The 11,836-nt window shown below is 36.8% G+C and overlaps 1 long non-coding RNA gene across 1 annotated transcript; it reads left to right on the forward strand.

The window, feature by feature from the left end:
* The first annotated feature begins 533 nt into the window (after positions 1–533).
* Positions 534–10,788, forward strand: LOC109383498 (uncharacterized). The gene is made up of 3 exons (XR_002124197.1): positions 534–614; positions 9,475–9,641; positions 10,723–10,788. It is a non-coding gene; the product is annotated as an uncharacterized LOC109383498 (long non-coding RNA).
* The last annotated feature ends 1,048 nt before the right edge of the window (positions 10,789–11,836 follow it).

Here is an 11,836-nt window from a genome sequence, read left to right on the forward strand (position 1 = left end):
TAGTGGATACAGTTTATGCAAGAAAGATAAAATGCACTTTAATCAATATATCCATACACAAATGAAGGTCTGCATTTATATTAAAAGCTAGGCAAAACAACATGTATTTATGTTTTAAGTTAAAATCCTTAATGTATTTATGAATCTATTTTTATGATGCCCTGCCTTATTAAGCTTTTCAAATCACCAACAAAATATTGATGATGACAATATCATATAAGAAGGCTTCTATGGTACTGTATCACTCAGTTGAACTAAAATCTAGTTTCTTTTCTTTCCCATTACCCAGTGGGTGGCAGCTTATAAAAAAGAGTGAATAGCTAATAGATAAAATATATATCTGTGTAGAGTGAGTAAAATTTCTAAAAGTCCTCTTATGTTTTCTGGGAATTAATATCTAGCTTACGAATACCATGTCTATGTAATCTATGCTGACTATTGTAATAGAGACTGTCTGTTTTTCTGCTTCTAGAATGATACTGGAAAACATTTTCCAGTCTCCCTAGCATTTGGATATGGTCACATGACTGAATTTCAACCAGTGGAATATAAGTGCAAAATGATATTTACAACTTCTAGGCCTATAAAAAAACACCTACCATAAAACCTCCCAGGTAAGACCTTCTATGACACCTTCTCCTTCCAGCTGAGTTGAATAAAGATGAGCCGTAGTGTTACCTGGGAGACACAAGTAGAAGGCAGTGCAGCCTTACAATGGAAGGAGCCTTAGTCACTGTAACATAACTGGCAAAGAGCCTGCTTGACCAGGAACAGCTGTACTGGATGCCCTGAGTAAGTAATAAACTTCAATGATAAGAAACTCAAAAGATGTTGAGGTTTATCTGTAACCGCTATTAGAATTTATCCTAATTAGTACCAGGAAAGCTATCTAAGAAAAAAAGAAAAAGAGGAGGAATAAGGATACAATTGGATATCTTTTTCTTTTCTCTAGAGAACAGATCCAGAGAAGTTCTATACACACCAGCTGGCTGGGCAGAGCCACATAAGAAACAGGGAAGCTGCTCCTTTGCTGCCCAGTGAGCTTTATAAACTATGGCTAAGGACTCTCCAACCAAAGCTATATTACTACCAGTGGCCCATCAGCCATCTAGTGAGGGGCTGCAAGGCTATTCAAAGCTTGAATTGAATTGGCATGCATTCAACAAATATTTATTGAGCAACTATTTTGTGTTATAAACTATAAAAGATTCTTGGGATAGTTTTGTGAAAGTGCTTTCCAAATTGAAAATACTCGGCATTGCTAATGTTGAAATTATTGGTATTATTGAATGTCTTGAATTCTTTAATCCATAAAACCCTCCACACTCTTGGGAAAAGAAAATTTTTTTGGTTTTGTTTAGCTACACCTTGAATTTTGTTTTCACCCTTTCTCAATATAAATAATTCTAATTTTTCTTAAAATATGGCTGAGAGTGTTGGTACTCAGCAAATACCAATGTGTTTCACTGTATTTTTCTTTCCTCATGTATCTAGGTGAGCAAATGTGACTAATTTCTACTGGTGGAAAATTAAAAGAAGTATGTACCCCTTCTAATCTGAGGCAGATAAGAGTGGATGTGCCTTCTCCACAGATGCCCTTTCTCTTTTCCAGCCAAGGGGCTAGATATTTAAAAAACAGTAAGAGATGAACAGGGTTTATTAAAATATTAGAAAAGAAACTAAGGGGAAAAGTACAATCTCAGTCCCACTTGTATTTTATTGAAGAAGGCTCGTGTTGAAATTCTCAGCCTCTTCTAACACCTCAGAACTTGCTGTGCCTTTATGACTGATCACAAAAATGCCACATAATCACAAAAATTTACCATATCTTGGTGAAAGCCTGAAAATTTAATATTAAAATAATTGGAAATTTCTGTGAGTCAACACGGAATTACTAATGATTTCTTTTTAGCACAAGGGAATTGATTTAATTGGGAAAGAGAATTAAAATATTTTATTAATGTTGCTAACATAATGGTCATTAAATATTTTTAATACACCAGCAGTGATATATGCAGGGCTATGCTATAGAGAGAATAAATGAGGGAAAAAAATGCATCAATTTGTTAGATTTGAGAGGGTAGAGCTATTCCCTAGTGCAGGAATTTTTATATTGTATTTGTAAAAGAAATGGGTTATTTTCTCAAAGTCTGCTAAAGATGAAGGGAGCCAAGAAAAGTTTACATTTGATGTAAACAGCCACTTTCTTCACCAAGAACACTGAATGCTCGCAAAGAAAATATTGAAAACATGATGCTGCATACTAATAATACAAGTTTCTGTGCTCTTTTCTGTAAAACACAGTTTACCTAGAGTATCATAAGCTGGAAAGGTATCTTCTGAAAATTTTTTTCTTGCTGTTTTTTAAAAATATTTCTGTCAATAATCAGCAAAGCTTCACAACTTATTAAGAAAGAGCTAAGTTTATGCTTTAAGCAATATGTGCATTCTCTAAGAATTATGCTACTACTATCATTCTGTTGATAGCTGTACTTATAAGCACTTGGAAATCCAAAATATTTACCTCAGATATTAGCTACAGGGAGTACACATTCCTAAAGACATGTTGTTGCAGCACAGTTTCCTCTTTCTTATTAATTACTTTTCTGAGCTTCTTGTTCGCCAGACTTCAGCTTTACTTCTGTATTTTATAATCAGCAAAATGCACTTCCTAAAGAAAACAGCTTGTACCGTTACTGTGTGGCTGGAATTTCTAGTGCAAGGAGGCACAGTTAGTTGTTGCTTTCAACCAGCTCCCACTGTGATATGACAAAATGTGTCTAAACATGTAATCATAATCTCCAAAGGTAGGTTAGGGCTGGCGTCAGACTTAAAAATCTCATCATGACAACCTAGGAAGAGACTGAGTTCTGTTGAGACATTTGCATAAGTTCTTTGATAATCATAAGCCTTGTTTCTTCAATGGTCCCTCAGACTAAGTTTCTGTTACTCCTGTATTAACATACCAAGTGAAAATAAGCTGCTAATGTATTCAGAAAAACAAGAGCTTCACAATTGTATGGATGGGTAAAAATATTAATTTACTTTAGAGAAGTTGATACGCTGTACTCAGACAACGAAATCTGCAGGAATGAGTTTTTGTGTCATATGGCATAAACAGCATCATATTGAACAATAATTAAAATCACAGAATCACAAACATTTAGATCTGGAAAACATCTCTTATACTGTCACCGTTTAATGTCCTTATTTTCAGAGAAGAAAACAGAGTTCAGAAGGGTCAAGTGACTTACTCAAGATCACACAGCTATTTAAAGATAAACCTGGGTTAGAAATGCACGTCTTTCAAATAGTCAAACAACCTTTCGTGCATACAAAGCACTGATAAGTTATGAGTAAATGGAAGCCAATGCAGCACCCAAGTGATCCATGGGGATATCTGTAGGCAGATCTATTCATTGATTTGCTACAGACATTGGGAAAGGAACTTGAAAATACACCACTCTCAAAATTCATTCACTTCAATGCAATATAACAAATGTTTATGGAGAACCTACTGTGTGAAGTCACAGAATCAGGAAATTTTGGCACATTGTATGTTAGCATCTAATAAAACCCTTTAGGATATTCTCACGGAAGCCACACATGTTCTCTGGATATTTTAATTTGCATATATTCATCAGTATGAAATCGACCAATAGAGAGCAAAAGGGAAAGGAGCACTTCAGTCTTTCTGGAGAGAGACGGAGGGTATAGCAAAGGGATCAAGAGGAAAAATAGACTAAATCCCCTCTGCATCTAAATTGGAAGTCCTGTCCTTTTTTTTTTCTCCTTTCCAATTTTTCTTTCCCCTTCCTTCTCCTCACCTTTCATTCTCCAGGGCTTCTCAGGAGTATCCCAGAAATAGATAGAGGTCTGAGATATTTTCCCTTTTCAAAAAGTGTTTTGTTTTCATTTTGTTTTTTGGAGGCTTCAAGTATATAAAAATAATGACAAATCAGGATACATACATTAAATGTTTTCATTTAACAAATTGACAATTTTAATACACACAAAACAATATAACTGTGCTATTCATAGGATAATTATGATAGTTTTAAAGAATCATTTCACTGCACAATAGGCATTATGATCTGAAATGGTACACAAGCCTAAAATTTTAGAAAGCATGACCTCTTTCTAACTTGTGTCTCTAACCTCTTTCAAACTTGTCTGTGTGGTCAGATGGCAGACACCAGATGTTTAAATATGAGGACATTTATGTACATCTCAACCAAGTGTCCTCCTCCCCTTCCCTTCCTCCTACCATCTTTTTTTTTTTTTTAAGATTTTATTGGGGAATTGAGGGAGGGGAACAGCGTTAGAGAATTGGGGGTAGGGGAACAGACAAGTTGCTGTTCTTTTTGTTCTTCAGTCTAGTTGTGGAGGACATCACTTCACTGGCCCATGTTGGTATTATCATTGCGCTCTTCCCGGGTGAGGCAGATCAGTCTCCGGCCACTGGACGGCCACCTACGGTGGCTCTTGGCAGCTCATGCTGGCTGCCGCCCGCTCACGGTAGCTTACGGGGCCCACTGCACCTCACTGCAGCCTACGCCTTCGCTGGCGACTCACGGCAGCCCAGCTCCAGGTCGAGCTGTTGTTCACCATCTTAGCTGTAGAGGGCAGTGTCACTGGCCCCCAGGTGGGATCCGAACCAGGGCCCTGCTGCTCAGAGCTGGCGTCCCAAGCCAGCTCTTAACCAACGCGCCACTCGGCCGGCCCCCTCCTACCATCTTAATCATCACCATCTTTCCCTTTCTTCCACTGCTTGTACTCAGAGAGGGTGGAGTGCAGTGTTTCAGGAAACACAAGGTCAGGACCACTCTCAAGGCCTCTCACTGGGTTTTAAAGTCTAAGGAGTGGAGATTAGTGGGGCAGCTGCAAACCAGAAAAGGGAGTTCACTCAAGGAAGCACCAACAACTGTTTGGAGGGAACAAAATCTAAGAGCAAACCAAGTCAGAAAGTAGATGTAGTAAGCATTATTTTGATTTTGAGACCAGACCCAAAGTCCAAGGAGAAGCATGAATAAAAGGCCAAGGTGTGTGGGCAGGGGAGGGCAGCTACTAAAATTAGATCAGGACTGGTGGGACACTGCCGTGCACAGTGGAAATTCCACATTTTTACTGACCCCTCTGATGGAAGAGGTTATTTCATTCCTTCCCATCATCTTGAACTTGGAGGGGAAAAGTTTGGTTCAGAGGTGAGGCCAGAGTTGATGGAAAAATATGAACAAAACCATCCTCTGTTCTTTCATCTCTTCCCTATCTCAAGACTGATAGTCAACTTTCATTAGTTAGGAGTTGGTCATCTAAAATCCTCTTTCTTTTTCTATACCCCGGCAAACTTTTGAGATGGAAGAGCCACGAGGGGTCAGCAAACTCCAACCTGCAAGCCACATGTGGCTCTAAAGTAAAACTGAAAATGAAAATAAAACTATCATAGTTTCATTTATAATATTACTTTACATTTTCCTTACTTGTAAAAATATATTTATGGCTCTAGAATAACTTTTAAATAGTTGTGAGGGACAGGATTGGCTCCTCCAGGGGTCAGCAAACTTTTGAGACGGAACACACCCAAAGAGCCGCTTGTGGCTCGCGAGCCGCACTTTGCCAACCCCTGCACTAGCACTTTGTCCTCCATTTCTCTTCTACCAGAGTAAACATGGGAAGGAAGAGAGGGTGAAATCCAAACAAGTTAGAATCTACCTTGGTACGAATATAGGAAAACCATTTAGCTATAATCATTCTTTTAAACTAAATGGATTTAATTTCACCACTATCAGTGGCCTCATTAAATGTTTGAGAAGTGGCAGTTGCACAAGCTTTATCTGGATACAGGGCTGCAAAAAGTTGAGAGTGGCTATTTCTTATATGTAAATCTAAATCTAGTAATACAAACTTCCTACAAGGTTTCAAAGCTTGATATTTCATGCAAAACATGTATGTATGTGCATTTTTCTGGGCTGATTGTCTACAGATGCCATTAGATCCTCAAAATGGATCTGTGACCCTAAAACTGTAATAACATCTTGTTGTTTTATAGCCTCACAATCATTCCCTGCCCAAAGCAACGCCTTTCCAGGTCAAAAGATAATTGACTTTGTTCTTTTTACGTGTATGTGTCAGACATCAAAGTGGCCCTAGACCAAACAGAATATACCCTTGCCACATTAGCTTGTTATCTAAGGCATACTGAGCACAGCTGGCTTGAAGCTCCAGGCGTTTGACAGGATTGTTTCAAAATGCATACTGGAGTGGGAGGGGGCAGCTGTGCACCACAGTTTTGCAGGGAAGTTGAGGTTCAAGTCCTGGACACCATGCTTTAATCCTGTCCTATAAAATTATAGGAGAGGGATAGGAAAAGGGACCCAAGCTTGAGCTCCATGCAGACTTTCCCAAATAGATGGAGGTATGCAATTGTTCTCATTATCTTAAAGACCAAGTCTTCCTCAGTGAAAGACCAAGTGGGGGATTCTCTTCGTCTGTTTTGAATGACTTGAATATGGTCCTGCCAGAGAGCAGAGGGATGAACCGGAGGACTTCCTCAAGGATCTCTGAATTCCCAGCATTCTCTGAAGTTTAGACTTCTGTTTTACCTTCCACTAATCTACCTTGAAAATAGCCAGACATGACACCTTGTTGCAAGAATGTATCTTCCCCTCCAAAACCAGTCTCTGGGCAGGTGTCTAGGTCTTGAGGGGCCAAGCTCTCTCTTGGTTCTGCCAAATGCACTTAAGTAGCACACTTTTCTTACACTTCAAATGTGCTTCAGTGCCTGACCCTTTGTCTAGATTATTGTTTTCAGCCCGCCTGGTGTTTGGCTGACTCCCAGGGCTCTGATAACTACATTTGGAAGGGTATATGTGGAAATGGAGAGAGTCATATAAATTGTACTTAGAAGTGTACACATTTGAAAATTTAATGGGATGCATCCATCACTCCTGGACACCAAAATGATGATTTCATAGATCATGCAATTGTTCTGAACACCTTCTTTTGACAACCCTCATCTTTGAACTTGTAGCTCTTTCATTTATTGCAGCTATTTGGATCATTTAAAATTTAGCCTACTTTTCTCCAGGTGATTTATTTAGTGTTTATAAGTCCATTTTGACATCTTCTTCCATTTCTTCCACCCCCCAAAAAATCTCATCCTTATGGTCTTAGTGGAGGCATCATTTACAGCTAGAGAAGCATATCTGAAAATGCATTACCTTTAAATAGTAGGATTCATCATATCTGAGTTCATAAGTCTGATAGCCAAAAAGCCCCATTTCATTTCAAAAGAAAAATTGCTTCTGTCAGTGTAAACAGAATGCATTATCCTCTTTTAATAACCATTCTTAAGTATTCTGCTGTATTACTTTTTCACAGCTGTATTCCAATAAGCTGTAGAGTAATTGCCAGTTCTCCTATCTAATAGGTTCATTATTCTTTTGCCATAATTGCAGCCATTAAATGTTCAATTGTTAAATTTCCACTCCTACGTTTACTTAGTGTTACACTTTATAATGGGGCATGTCATTACAGCACCCCAGTGGCCATGGCTGTTGTTCAAAGTATTTCTAAAAGTCAATGAGATCCCCGTGAAATATGTCTTCATTTTTCATTTGTTCAGATACCCTCCCCCTCTAAACTCCCCTTTCCTTTTTTAGAGCTTCTAAATAGGCTCTTACAAATTGGTAGATTTTACTAGAAGTTTAAGGACCTGACCTAGGCTGGGAGACATAAAACTGAGCCCTCAATGTCTCTGAGCACTGCTTTCAAACTTTAATGTCATGATTCATATATGATTCAAGATGATAGAGTGAATATTTCACTAAGGAAATTAACACTTAAGACTTAATGGTTTTTTTTCAAGAGCTCTGATTTATCTTTATCATGTTAAATTTGTGGGGCTTTTTCATCAAATGAAAGGTACATCGGTCCGAGGTTATGGGATTGTTAACCTCTGTGATGCTCCTGGTAATAAAGCCAATGGCTTCCTTTTATTGCTTGACATTTCTGGGTTTGTCACATCTTTGGGCCTGGGCTCACCTATTCTGTCTGATACAGTAGACTGTGTTGCTTTAGGAGGTTATATTGATGAAGATGTATAGGGAAATGATAAAAGATTTTAACTCACTCACTGTATACAGTTGAGCATCTCCTGGTTGGTTTGGTTTATTTGTGTTTGTTTGCTTTGGGATCTCAGTATAGGATTGAGAGGTCTTGCATAAGACATTTAGTATTTCTTAACTACTCAAATCCTAGCCAAAAGCTGTGATCTAGGTCACATTTCATTTTTAAAGTTTTCTAATCATCTGTTCATCAGTTAATCATTACTTTCAAGGTTACTTTATTTCACTTCCATTTATTACATTAGCTTTTATTTCCTCCTGAAGTTGAAAAATAATTTTACAGCCAATGGGTTAGCATTGTAATGTGATCTTACTTATTTCAGCTCTGTATTCCTTTGGGAATCTTCTGTGATTAGAGTAGACTTTATTCCTGGTAAGAACAACAGAAGACTTTTTAATAGCATGGTTCATGATATCACATGTGATATAAATCAAGTTATACCCCTTACACCATAACCATTTTTTCCCCATACATCCACTTCTGCTCATTTACCCTGATGCTAGTTAACAATAATAGCTAACACTTTTTGAACATTTGCTCTTGCCCTGTCTCTGTACTATATGGTTATATACATTTTCTCATTTAATCCCCATGAGGTGAGTACATTTATTATTCCCACTTTACAGATAAGGAAACTGAGACTCAGAAAATTTAAGTAACTTGCACAGTTATGGCTGATAACTGAATTCAGAGGCCACACTCTTAACTTCTATTTGACGTTTTTATAGAGGGAATACTGCTATAAATAGTGAAAGGAACTTAAATGTATTCATGAAGCAGCAAATGGTAAATAACTCTTAAGAATACTGCCGCCTTCCTAGGCAAACAGATCAGGGAAAAAACTTGCCAAAGGTTACAGGGCAAAATGAATATCCAGGATAAAATTTTTCTACTGTCAGTTTTCCTCCACAATAAGCCTGTTCACAAAATAGACTAAAGAAAATAACTGTAAAACTAACCTGAGAGTGGTTTATAGTTTATTAGTCCCAATAACTTTCCTATAAAGAAAAAATAGACTTAAAATATTTAACATAGTTGTATCCATCCCAAAAAACTGTACCAAAATGTTCAGGGGTTATTGTCTTTCATATATCAGTAATATAAATTTTGTAGTAAGAGTTTAGATATAATTTGATTGCTAATGAAAAACAAATGACACTTCTTTTTCTTTTCCCTGGCTATATTGGCTTTGCAACAAGCCCAAAACTGAACATTTGTTGTTGTCAATAAAGCAGTCAGCTGTGTCACTTGGGGAAGAGATATATGGAGTAGAATGGTATTATTTTGACAACCACTTTCTCCAAAGCAATACAGTAAATGTATCTTATTTTGCTCATTTACTCACAGCACAGTGGCCAAGGTGGAAAAAGAAAGAGCACAGCATAGGTAGTGTCGATAAGAAAGCCATATTGTGTGATTATCAAAAAGAGGCACATAACCTGATGAAGTCAAAGGCATCACCCAGAGAGAATGACTACAATGGCTGCAGAAATAATTGGAGAGGAAGTAAAAAGGTGAGCATCCTCATGTCTGAAAACAGTTTTCTTATTTGTCTCATTAACTAGGTAATCTTTTGGTGGTGCCATACTTTAGAAAATGGTCAGCTACCAAAAATAGATGTTGTATAAGATTTGCCAATCATAAAGTGATTATCATTAGAGTTAATTCAGTTCAAGATAAAATTGGCTGATCAACTTTTAGAAATTTTTTGAAAGAACTGAGTATAAAGTAGTTTAAAAAAAGTTGTCTTTTCTGCTGAAATTTTCTTTTGATTTGGGATGTCACAAAGAATTGACACAACTGAAGGGAATACATGCAAGATCCATCACTGTCATTACTTAATATATTCAAAAGCTTTTATCAGATCGTTGAGAGCTAGCTCTAATAACAAACTGTGCTCATTTAAATGAACTATTCTTAATGAGGTTAAGTAAAAAATACTTACTTCAGATATATACATATGAAGATTACAAATGGTGAAACAGAGAAAGGGTTAATATGGTGATATTTTTTCCCTGTTTAGAAAAATAATGGCTTAAACAACTTTCATAACCTTGTTTCTTAAAAGAAAAAAAAATACACTTGTGTGAAGTATGAGAGATTTTGATGTTTAGAAAAGTCTAAACTGAATCTATTAGATAGAAAACTTACCTAGAAGTGATTCCAGTCTTTGAAACCAGTTCTGGAGTGGTCCAGAAACCATAAAAAGATTTATGATACCAAAGCATTGCAAAAACATGAGAAACCCCGGGAGAAACAGAAGGTAGTTGGCTCCCAGTATGTATGTTGGGGATGGGGAAGCACCTAGAGTGGAAGAGGAGCAAGGAGATGGGGGACATTTTTCTTGTATTTCACTCTCCTCCACCTTACATTGCCCTAAGTAAGGCAAAAACTCAGCAGCTCCAATTCAACTAATTGGATGTTCTCTATTGCTGGTAAAGAAATGCAATCTGTCTTCTATATTGATCTTGTATTCTGCAAATCTGCTGAATTGTTTTATATTTAAGTAATTCCAAAGTATATCTTTTTACACATTCTAACATCTCTGAAATTGAAATGAATCTTAAAATCTGTTTTGTAATCACTGTTTTCTAGGTAGCAGTCATCATTACCAGGGAATGAGTGAACTTGGTCACATCTATTGTCATCCCTTCAATTGAATTCAAGTGTATATGGTAAGTACCACATGTGCTGAACATAACTGTCAATTAAAATATCTTTAAAATAATTACGCTATTATTGCTTTAGAAAGAAAAGTTATTGAGTTCATGACAAAGCTCAGAAACAGCAGCAGAGCACAAATTAGATATTAATGTAGTAAATATTCATTAGGGAAGAATAATCAAAATATCGTATTTACTTGCAAAACAATAAGCAAGTGCTATACAGAGGGAAAATATCCATACGTAGATAAAGTCTTACAGTTTGTTACTGCAAGGAGTGAAAAATATTTGCCTACCACACATCAAGCAATAAAACTTAGGGCACAACTTCTCTGAACGCTGGAATAACTGGAGAAAGCGACAAATCACTCTGTACAAATAAAGACTAATTCAAGCAGTATGTAGGACTATCATTAAGGCAGCGTCAGAATGTAATTGACATCAATTTTTTCTTAGTTAACAATGATGAACCTTTTCTTATTTTATTTTAAGGTTTTTATTAAAATATAGCTAACATACAATGTTATGTTAGTTTCAGGTGTACACCATAGTTACTCAACATTTATACACCTGAAGAAGTTATCACTATGATAAGTCCAGCAACCATCTGACACCATACCATGCTATCAGAATATTATTGACTGTATTTTCTATGCTGTACATTACATCCCCATGACTTGTTTTATACCTGGAACTTGGATTTCTTATTCTTTTTCATCTTTTCCTACCTTTTAAAATTTTACAATTGCAGTTGACATTCAATATTAGTTTATATTAATTTCAGGTGTACAGCATAGTGGTTAGACATTTCTATAATTTAAGAAGTGATGCCCCTGACTAGTCTAGTACCCACCTGACACTATACATAGTTATTAACATTTTATTGACTATATTCCCTATGCTTTACTTTACATCCCAATGACTATTTTGTAACTACCAGTTTATACTTTTTTGATCCCATCCCCTTTTACACTCAGTCCCAACACCCCCCCACACACACACACACACACCTGGCAACCATCAATATGTTCTCTGTATCTACAAGT

The sequence above is a fragment of the Hipposideros armiger genome, unplaced genomic scaffold, assembly GCF_001890085.2.
Source record: "Hipposideros armiger isolate ML-2016 unplaced genomic scaffold, ASM189008v1 scaffold_84, whole genome shotgun sequence".
In the NCBI taxonomy this organism is placed as follows: Eukaryota; Metazoa; Chordata; class Mammalia; order Chiroptera; family Hipposideridae; genus Hipposideros; species Hipposideros armiger.